Consider the following 12112-nt stretch of genomic DNA (forward strand, 5'->3'; position numbering starts at 1 on the left):
AATTCTGGATCATACGCATTGTACATAGCTTAGGATATGATCTCGAGACGAGTAGTGCAATGTTTTTTATCCATGTTAGGATTACCTAGAGAATCATATATGTACTCAAGATAAGATTTGAGCCTTCACTGATTTACTTAGGATGATCTTGAAAACTCACACGGTGTATAACTTTATTTCTGGACAAATTTCAACCTAATAGGCTGATCACTGGTGACATAGATTTTCAAGGGAGAATTATTGTTTTTTTTTTTTTAAGTCGGAGATAGTGTCATCTGACCAAGTAGATTTTCCGTTGATAGTATGTGTTATGATAGCTACATATGATATGTGTGGTGACGTTTTTTTTTTTTTTTGCAACCATGTACGCACGTAGTCTAATAATCAATAAGCTAAGGTCATTTTACCTTAAGTTCATAAATTAAATCTTGCGATAACGTTACTTGTAGGGTGATTACGACTTACAATGGACGTAGCTTAGCTTATGGTGTGTGACACAAGGAAATATGAGCGTCTAAGAGGCAACTAAGTAGGCGGAAGTGAATGTTTAAAATGTAAAACATACAAGAGAGTACTTGTCAAATCAAAGGAAGAAGAGCTTTGTGATAGCCTTTATTGAGAATTTTAAACCTGCATCTAGACAAACAGTCAGTGAAAATTAAGTAATGTGACAGTTTATAGAGTAAGGAATAGGTGGTAACTAACAGAATCTAATGCTTATCCCAAGAATAATTGATTCAGACAACTTGAACTCCATTTCTTGACTGAACATTAACTCGGCAATTCTACTAGCGTTTCTTTATTTTCTCAAGAGAGTATCACTAGAAATTCTGTAAATAGTAATTAATACAATTTTTTATTTTTCTTCTTTGAGGATGCATCCCATATTCTTAGTATACTTGATTTTAATGTTTATTTTCTTGCCAGTATGGCACATGTAAATACCATTATCTGTATTCACATTAATTTATTTTATTATCGCCCAACTTTGTAAGTGAGTTGTATACGAAGGAAAACATAGCTTTTTCAAAAGTTTCCCAGATGTTACATAGAATTTATTCTAATAATTTATGATTTTGGAGATCAATGGACTTATGAAAGGAAATAATATGATCCGAGAAGACATTTATTTAGGATGAATTCGGAAGATGTAATTTTTCTGAAATGTTGTTGACGGATATAGACTATAGGGTTGACAGTGAGTCACTCATTTCAAGAACTATTTCATTGGTAAAAATTTGAGATAATTTTCTTGAATATTTGACTTAATATTTACAATAAATATGGAATAGTGAAACCTAAACACTCTTTCTCTATGTTCTTAGAATAAGAATTAGTTGTAAGACTGTAGTAGTTTCAAGCGACGACAATTTCTCTAAGAGCTAATAAGAGTATGGTATCTAACTAGATACGAGTAAGAGACGTCTTTCTGCGTTAGTTAGAAACTACCATTAATCGACCTGGACGTTCTTCTATTACGAAACTCACACCCGTAAAACTCAGTCACCGGATTAATTGAATTTAGAGCTAGTCAGGATCTCTTGTGTCCATGCCTGGACGCAGGAACGGCGCAATATATACCGGACCGTGATGTGACTCGATACAATCACCTACTTCAGGAGTCTTAATTCCATCCAGCATATCCTCTGTGCTGACTACCAAATCTATCACACTCCTCCCCCTATGTAGCGTACTACAGTATATGTCACTTTCATTTCCCTATCTCCATTCCACCAACCGTTTAAGATATACATATTACCTACCCCACATTATTCCAGCAATTTAAAACCATAGCTATTGCACTCTTTATCTTCACTTCACCTCAATCCCTCGAGGCTTAAACCTCCTATTCCTGCCTTCCAATCCCCAACCAAAATCAGTCCATCTTCTTCGTATTTCTCCCCAATCACGGTGATTTCCAATAAAAGGTCCTCGAAGAAAATTTGCATTCGCGTAGGGTCAACTTTTTGGATGGTTGTACAAAAAGGCTAAGCATACGTTCTTCTCTTTATCTCTCCCCTCATCCCCTATATTAAATCTAATCCATATCACCTCCTCTATCTCAATTTCGATGTTTCCCATTCACTTACTAATCTCTTCCTTTATTAAGACTACAATACCTCCGGGGTTCCTCCTCTTTGACCTCTATTTCTTTTGGTTTTATTCTTCACCACAAACCCTTCGCTCACGTTACTTGTCCTACTTCTTGTTATTATCATACGTTCTCTTCCCGCGTCCATACGATCACTTTTACATATTTATGAACCCTCTTCATTCACTTTCTCATCCTGACCTCTGTTATTCTTGCCTCACAAGTCTTTCAGACTCAAGGATCTTCCTCTCCTCAGAAGTTCACTTCTTTATTCACCTCGTTCCCCCTCTCTTCTTTTACGATACTCCTAACCGCCGAATCCGTTCCTTTCTTCATCGTTTTCCCCATCCACTTGAGTCTGGTGATCTCTGCTTTCTCCACTAGTGCCTTCACGTACCTTTGACTTGCTTGTGCTGCCGATGCCGGCTTGACCATCGCAGTTTGACCTCTCTGCAACTTCTTCACCTTTGTTTGACACCATACACCTTTCCTGTTTATGAATATTGTCCATATCCTGCAGCTTGTTCCCAGACCACGTTTACTAATTGGTTTAGTGTAAGAGAAGGCCCAATGGCCTTAACTACGCCAGTAAAGACATTTATCTATCTATCTCTCGACATTTATCTAAACTATTTTCCATTCCCTACCACCAGGTGCTGTCCCCAAATGAATGCTCTCAGCCCTTGGTTCCTGGCTCTCATTAGGAAGTTATGTAAAATTCGAATGATTATACTTCCTTCACACCCCATGCCTCGTCTCACCTACACCTTCTCGCTTTGTAAGTTTCCAGCACTTCTAACCACAATATTCGCCATCAAGGTGGATAATAACTTCAATTTAATTGGCATGTGCCCATTCACTTTACCCACTCTTTCCACATCGTCTATACCCACTTCACTAAAATGAATTTTTATTTTCTCCTGCATCACATCCACCACCTTGTAGACTATGTCCGATTTATTTCACTCCCTCCTGTAAACCGTAGATGAAGATATTTTTCCTCGTGCATTCCTGGCAGCTTATTGCCTCTTTTCTCTTCACCTTCTCCAGCTCCACTTCCAAAGATTTCACCTTCTCAAAACTATTACTTCCTCAGCATTATCTTCCGTCTTCAGTCTCAACTTCTCCATTTTCTCTTCCCGAGATCTCCTCATATCCTTAATTTCCGTCGACTGCTCCTTCATTAGCTCCTTTACTTGGTATAGTGGATACGCCTCTTTCACAATCCCTTTAATAGTCTCAATTTCCATCCAACCTACGTTTCCACTTGGACCGGGGCCTGGTTTCAATTCCATGCCACCAATAATTAGGCCACCACCACTACCACCAATGCCACAACCATCCTCTTCTCCAGAAGTCCTTTGCTTTTCATTCTCCCTACTATTTTCATACTCCTGCATCTCTGCCATACTCCAATAACTGCTCGCTATTGCGCCAAAGAGATCCCTATCTCTCTCACTAACCGCTCCGCACGTCCACCTCCATACGTTGCTTGCGCTCCACTGTGTTTCCCGCCATTATTTTCATACTTGAGTCTGCTTTTTCATCGTAGACCATAACTTTCGTCTTCATCCTACTTCCTTTCATGTTGTATTCATTACCTATGGTTACCTCCATTTTCACTATTATTTGTTTGAGATGTTTTCACTGTCTGCAGCTATGGCAATGCCACCTGAAATCTAGTCATATTTATTTGTTATATATCCTTATCCCTATATTCAAATCATCTCGAGCGTTATTCAATGCATCCTGGATGTAGGCATTAAAATGCATGGGAGACAAAGCACAACCATGTCTAACTCCTTTCCTTATTTTTGCTTCCTATTGTTTATTTCTATTTTTAATTACTGCAACTTCATTTTTGTACTAATTCCAAATTATTCTTCTATCTCGAAATGGGACTCTTATGTTTTTAAGAATTTCCAACATTGTTATCCAATGTACATTATAAAAAGCCTTCTCAATATCCACAAAACATAAATAAGTTCTTTTGTCTTTTTCTATTCTTCAAGTATAGGTCTCAATGCCAATATAGCTTCTCTTGTACCCTTACCTTTGACCCAAATTGGTCTTCAGTCATATACTCTTCAATTAGCTTTTCAATTCGTCTTAATATTATATTGGTGATAATTCTTGATGCACGAGCGACTAATGTGATAGTGTGATATTTTTCACATTGTTTTGCTACAATTTTCTTTGATATAGGGATCATGACACTTTTTTCGAAGTCAGCAAGTAGTTTTCCCTCCATGTAGATGTTTTGTACAAGTTTAAGCAATCTCTCCTCCATACGAGGCTCGCTTTTCTTCAGGAGTTCAGCTTTGAGATTATCAATGCCTGGTGCCTTATTGTCCTTCAGTCTTCGTAGAGCTAATTAAAATTTCTCTGTCAGTACGTTGAAGCCTAAATTGTCTTCTGTTACTTCATCTTCTTACTGAAGAACTTAATTTTATTGTAGAGACTACCTATTCACTAAATGTATGGTTATTTTACACCTCAGCGGCCCTTAAAATGCAAAAAAAAAAGGGGGGGGGCTAGCATAGGCCAACTTTGCTGGCTTCAACCAGCCCCCATTCCTCTCAGGCCAGGAAAAATGGCTCGATGTATCACAATCATTCCCCTCTCACACAGTTGTCCACCATTTTGACACTGTGCGAAGTTAAATTATTATTTCCGATATTATCTAAATTTATTGGGGTCGACAATTGATGCTGATTTGATCCAGTTTTACGGACGGATGCCCTTCCTGAGCCAACCCTATTTGGAAGGATATATTCACTATTATATTTTTATGTGGTAGTTGGCTGGATTATATGTTGTATGAAGATGCATGTTAAGACGAAAAATAGCCACCCAGACCCCGAGACAGATTAATTATACATAAATAGTTAAAATCCTCAGCTCGGCCTGGAATCGAACTCGGAGCCCTCTGAAGCGAAGGACAGTACTCTGATCGTTCAACTAGGGAGTCAGAACCTGTGTAAAGGAAAATGAATCCTTCCGTATCGTACTGTAGGAATATAAGTTTGTATACGTATTTACGCACTCCTACAGTTAATGCACTTAAGGTTAATTTTACTTTACACATAAGTACAGGAAAATAAACACAACGAAGAATGTTCCTTATTTTCTTTACAAGTTTATTTACGTCGCATCGACGCAGATAGATCTATTGGCGACGATCGGACAGAAAAGGGCTAGGAGTGGAAAGGAAGCGGCCGCGGCCTTTATTAAGGTATAGCCCCAGCAATTGCCCGACGGAAAACCATCTTCAGGGCTGCCAAGAGTAGGGTTCGAACTCAATATCTCCCTAATACTGGACACTAGCCGCAAGTAAGCGACTGCAGCTATCGAGCTCGTTGAAAATTGTTTTGATGGATTGCATATACATGCATGGCTGGGAGTTTTGACCATTCTTAATAACACCCACGGTATACCTTGCCTGTCGTAAGAGGTGACTGAAAGGGGCCCCAGAGGCTCTGAACTTTGGAGTGTGGGTCGGTGACCACGGGGCCCTTAGATGAGTCCTGGCATTGCTTCCACTTACTTGCGCCAGGCTCCTCACTTCCATCTATCCTATCCGACCTCCCTTGGTCAATTGTTCTTTTCCGACCCCGACGGTATTACATATGGAACCCTAGGGAGTCTTTCATTTTCATGCCTTTCGTGGCTCTTGTCTTCCTTTGGCCGATACCTTTATTTTTCGAAGTGTCGGATCCCTTCCATTTTTCCCTCTGGTTAGTGTTATATAGAGGATGGTTGTCTAGTTGTACTTCCTCTTAAAACAATAATCACCACCACCACCTCCACTTGACCATTCTTAGGGAAATAATGGATACGTTTTTTATAATTACACCATAAATTGCTCATATAAAATGTTCTAAAACGATATAATGCCTATATATAACAACATATAACATGAAATGATGCATATTTAAGACCTAGAAATCGTGGTTAGTTACTTGATGCAAAACCTTAATTTAATAATTGAAGGTTTGGCGTTTGATCAAAATTAATTTTCCATGAAACTATTTTAACAACAAAAGTCCGAAGAGTAAAATATATAAAGTTCATTACACTATTAGTTTCAAGGTGGAGCAATAATCTAAAACACATTTTTGGGGCTTGGTCAGGTGATGCAAAGCATCCTCCAATTACAGCACCTTTGCAAATTTAAACTTGTGGAAAGTATTGATATATATATTGAATATAATTTCCATACACCTGTTGTAAATTAATTATTCATTTTCGATGCACATTGAAACTCAATGCACATTAATTTACATTTTATATCAATTTGCATAGTAATTAAAGCCTAGTTTCCAAGAACGGATATTTACTGCGCCATTACACATCATTTCAACAAACTATTTACTCGGTTTATTTAACTACTTCATATTTGCTAACCTTAACTCTTCCATTAAAACGAGACTCTATTTTGACTGTTTTCATCTAAAACTAAACGTTTGAATTATTCATAATATTCCTACCTCACGCTCTCTTCTTTGACAAAAATAATAATACCTGACTCCAATAACACGGCTTAAAACTTTTTGGTTCATTTTAATGACTATATAAACCCTGATTCTTGTATCCACATAATTATGATAACGGATTAACAAGGCTTTTGTAAAGAGATTAATTTTGTAACATGGAATTTGAATTTTTACTCCTTTCGTACGTTAAATGCATTAACACACGACATATAATTAATTAAACAATAATCAATAAAAAGTGGAGACATGACTAAATTCACAGTACGACTAATTCTGTAGTAACTGAAACATAACTTCACTGCGGCTTTACTCCAGCGAGCGGAGAATGTCAGATCAGCTTGCTGAGTCGTCTGAACATCTTATACTCCGATGGTAATGGTTTTAAACAGTGCGGCGAATCCATTGTTTGTAGCATCAAGAAACTTCAGCACTTTTCTCGTTTTTAGGCTTTGAATGACTTCTTCCTCAGGGTCAGTGCTTATAAATTTTTTTTTTTATACTTCACATAACAGTGGGTTGCATATAATGACAAATATAAAATTTATATTTGTATGCATTATACGTACAAAAGATTAAGAGACAATTCTAAATAATTTGGTGCTAGAGTGAGAATTATAAATTAAGAGTGAAAACCGATTAAAAATTTCATTCAAGAAGTGGCGTTCACCCAAGAGTGATATATCTAATAATTACCGTACAAATGATTCCTAAGTCCCTCTGGTCCCTCTATAGCCAAAATAACTGAATCCAAATTGACATATTTTTGTACTCCTACTGAGTATAAGATGTTAACGGTGAATCTTGGGGTTGATTCTCGAGTGCCTATCAACAGTTCTATTGCTCTAACATTGGGTTTTCTAGTTTGCGAAGATTTCTCGACTTTTACCCGCATGCTCTTATAATCTCTAGTAGGAGTACTAGACTATGTGTGATTTGTATTATCTTTGATTTGTGTCCTTGGTCACCAAATTTAAACTTTCCAGCAAAAATACATTTCGCCACTTTTCCAATTCTGTGTTGATGATACCAGCGTTATTATTTCTAACCTGATTATTTCTTCTCGATATGCTAGGAGTTTCTTGGGTGTGATCATGTTTTCCCGTGTGAACAAAAGACTAGTGTTATAAAAGTGTTGCAAACCTTTGGTCTGGGAAGACTTGCGACTAAGGAGACGAGCTGTTCGACTAAGTCTTATGTTCCGAGCTATCAGCGTAGAGATGGAGTGGAATAACATTAGTAAGTGAAAAATAAAATAACAGAAACCTGTTCTGTGAAACTCAGCAAGTTTTCATCTGACGTCTCTTGTTCAACACTTCTTCTTCCCCGACGACAACGGTATTATGTTAACGAGGCCCAGGGAGCCTTCCATTTTCATTCCCTTCTTGGATGTGTCAATTCCTTTGCCGACACTCTCATTTTCGAAAGATTGGACCTCTCCCATATTTGCTCTGACGAGTGTTATGAGACGATGTTTGCCCAGTTGTACTTCTTGGCAAACTGATCACCACCACCTTAACCCAACAACCACACTTAATCTTTTGAAATCTCCTCACTACTAGACTACTAACACTCCTTTAATATAATTATACTATTTACTGTACCAGAACGTCAATCTCGTATGTGGCTCATATACTGTACCTGAAAAGAAACGAGGAAAGGATTAAAGTATTACATTTGGAAGAATAAAACGTTCACTGTTCAAAAATTATATATTCTGACATTAATATGACATTATACCGTAAGGTTGATTTTTAATTACCATATAATATAGTGTCAATATATAAGGTACAACCAAAACATCAAGATGCCACAACATGCAGTAGGCTATACAGAGTGGTCGAAAATAAACTTGAACCTGGCGTTTGAGCCTTAGAGCGTTGGTCATACTGATTAGTAATTTGAAAACAAATACGCCAATATCTAGCGCCGTTGTCTTTCTTATAAGCTGTTGAAGTTAGCCAATCAGATCGCTTCGCGGACGAATTCAAATGGGCTTTACAAGGCGGTGTCATTAAATCTGCACGCACCTTGTTTGAGCTTGAGACCTATGCCGAGAAATGAGCATCAAACACTATCACACCCTGGGTTTCAGACAATGCCACCGTAATGTACTTGATAATGGGCACGCCTATCAGCAGGAAGGTCCTTGTTCAACCCCCTCCCCTGGAGAAGTTAATTTCTTCTTTTGGTGCTCGCTACCTGGTCATAAGTTACGTGCAGATGTACCAATACCGCCTCGCAAATCCCACCTGAAGTCGCCCGCGAAGCGATCAAATTGGCTAACTTCAGCAGATGATAAAATGACAAACGGCAATTATTTATCAGTATGACCAACCCTCTACTTTTCACATACCCGGTTTACGTTGTGTCCGACCACCTTGTATACAGACATAATTTTGCGTTTTCTATAGAACTATTTACTTATGCCAATTTATCTTCCTAGCAGTTAAGCATACAATCGTGAGTCTTAACACAAAACATAAGTAAATAATTGCTTTTGAGAAGATTAGGTTTGAGTGAAATTCTTCCCTGGAAACTTAGCAAGAAAATTATAATTAGACATTTCAACTAAAATGGTTTCGTACGACGTAGTGGATATCACCAGTGAATATGTAAAACATCATACGATACACGGAAGTGTGAGCATTTCAGAAACGAAAAAATTGGCATGTGTTTTGCTTGATATCACATGATATCAATAATCGCATTATTAGTGTTATAAATGATCCCATTGATTTATATTAATACGAAGAAGGAGGTTAGCTATTTGAGCAAACAATGAGAATTTGTATGAATAGTGTAGTGAATTCTGTAGCCACGTACAGTACTTCTTAATTAATTACCGAGTGGCCTCAAAATTGGTCCGAAGATTTAGTATACCATTTTGTATGGCACAGTAGTGAGTCATACCATGAAACATATATATGTATGTCTTTATGTAACATTACTAATTCCTTCTTTACTGTAAAATTAGATAATATCAACAAGGACTAGAAATATGCGATGAGTTTGAATGATATCCGAGGAGATGAACTATTACAGAAAAATTGGTATAAACATTATGCAATAATCCACCTGCTAGAATCGTGTATCGTGCTTACAGTGGCAGAGCAGAGGTATAGCCTTGATTTGAAATTAACGAAAAGGAAACTTTTATACTAGTCGTTTTTAAGAGCCAGATCTATAAATTGCTTGAAAGACTAGACTTAAATCGGCCCATACCTTTGACTGGCTCACTCCTTGCGCTGTACCCAGAAAGGATCCCATTGTTCAAAGTTGCACCTAGCATGTACTCAATCTGATAATCTCATGCACTGGATAGCAGATAGAGTTGAAACTCGTAAAGAAAGAACTGCAGCTTTTATAGTTTTATCAGCAGCTTCCGACATTGTAAAATCACCCGTTTCAGTGCTTCTGATTCACAACGTCATCGAGGACCTAAGATTACGTGGATAATAATCTGCGGAACTGTAGGATCATTGTCGAATTAAATAGGGCATTGCAGTCATCTAAAGATTAAGAAATATGCTCCAACTTGATGGTGCATTCTGGGACTAATGAAGTGCCGTATCGACACCAAAATACAGACCATGGTTGCAAAATGTATGAGGTTTAGTTCTTTTGTTCGTCAACTTATTACTTCCAGTATATGTTATCAATCTGATCGGTGCAGTGGAAAGCCCTAACTGTAGATTTATCTGTGGAATTGAAATATAAATTGGATTTACTTTTCGTAATTAATTTGGATTAAAAATTTGTAAAACAGCTTCAGCTTAATTTTTCTCTGTCGGTTTGTTTCTTTGTCGCAACATAACTGGAACATAGCTGAACAGAATTTCTCGAAACTCGATATTTAAGTTCATTTTTATTCTTGATATTTGTTTTACGTCGCACCGACATCGTCTTATGGAGACGGTGGGATAGGAAAGGCCTAGGAATGTGAAAGAAGCGGCCGTGTCCTTAATTAAGGTACAGTCCCAGCACTTGCCTGGTGTGAAAATGGGGAACCACGGAAAACCCTCTCAGGGCTGCCGACTGTGGGGTTCGAGCCCATTATCTCCCTGATGCAAGCTCACAGCTGCGCGCTCCTAACCCCACGGCCAACTCGCCAGGTATAGCCTATTTAAGTTCAGAGATAGCCGAGCTGTGCATTAGGCTGTTTATTATTTCATTAAAATATACGGACGTAGCGAATTTTAGGGGGCCAAAACATTACATACCAATTTTAAAATATACGCCTAATAATAACAAAGAGTCGGACCGTTGCCTTCCACTGCCCCAAATACTTTGGCTCACCGACCCAGTTTCCCGCTGGGGTTGGTTACCCAGCCTTCCATTGGGTTGCTCGGCTTAACAGGAGTACCGCGAGTAGGTTAGAAATTGGAGGAGTGAGGTGAGTGAGGCTAAGAGAACTCTCTTATTGAGTCCTTATATTCGCATCACACCCCCGTTTTACCGAAGTCCCAAGATGATATATATATATTATATATACATACATTTAAAATTTGCTTTACGTTTTACCGCGAACATAGGATAGGAAATGTCTAGCAGTGGGAAGGAAGTGGCCGTGGCTTTAATTAAGGTACAGCCCCAGCATTTGCTTGGTGTGAAAATGGAAAACCACGGAAAATCATCTTCAGGGCTGGCGACAGTGGGGTTCGAACCCACTATCTCCCGGATGCAAGATCACACCTGTGCGCTCCTAAACGCACGGCCAACTCGCCCGGTATTAGCTGTATAGACTAACAATAAGTAACAAAACTCGTGAAAAGTATAATTTCCAAACTCTTACTTTTCAAGCGCTTTTACCGTGGGAGGAATTAGAAGAGTGACATTCGCGGGTATTGCATTTTCACAAACCTCCAAATATTTCCGGATATAATAGTTATAGGTCCTATCTCTAGATTGTGCACAACGATTGAACAGAAAATCTAATTTCAAGTATTTGTACACCACTTACGAATTTAGATACCTATTACTATTTGTGTTATATATGAGCTCAGGCCTATTCCCTAAAAGTAGTAGTTCATTGTAAGCTAATGAAAGCTAATGAAAAGACGGTCAGGGTTAAAATTTACAAATAGTACACTGTGTTCAGAGCATGCACTTATGAAGCTGTACATGAACCATCAGTTCAATATGTTTATACAATATAAGTATTAATGATTTTACGTCACACTAACTACTTTTACGACTTCCGGAGACGACAAGGTGCTGGAATTTTATTTTTAAGAGCTATTTTATTAATAAATCTACCGGTATAAGGATGACGTATCTGAGCATCTCCAAATACTGCCGAACTGATCTGGGATGGAACCCACGATGTTAAGATACAGAAAACCAGCGTTATATGCGTACTCCAACAGGACTGTCGTGAGGTAAGAAAAACTACAAGTCATCACTCATGTGGGTACATATTAGAATTATCTGCATGATGTAAGAGGTGACTAAAAGGGGTGACAATTTAGGGGCTTTCATCTTGAGGGCGTAATAGCCGAGTGATATTGTCGCTGATATATTACTA

Source organism: Anabrus simplex, chromosome 1 (assembly GCF_040414725.1).
Source record: "Anabrus simplex isolate iqAnaSimp1 chromosome 1, ASM4041472v1, whole genome shotgun sequence".
Taxonomy (NCBI): Eukaryota; Metazoa; Arthropoda; class Insecta; order Orthoptera; family Tettigoniidae; genus Anabrus; species Anabrus simplex.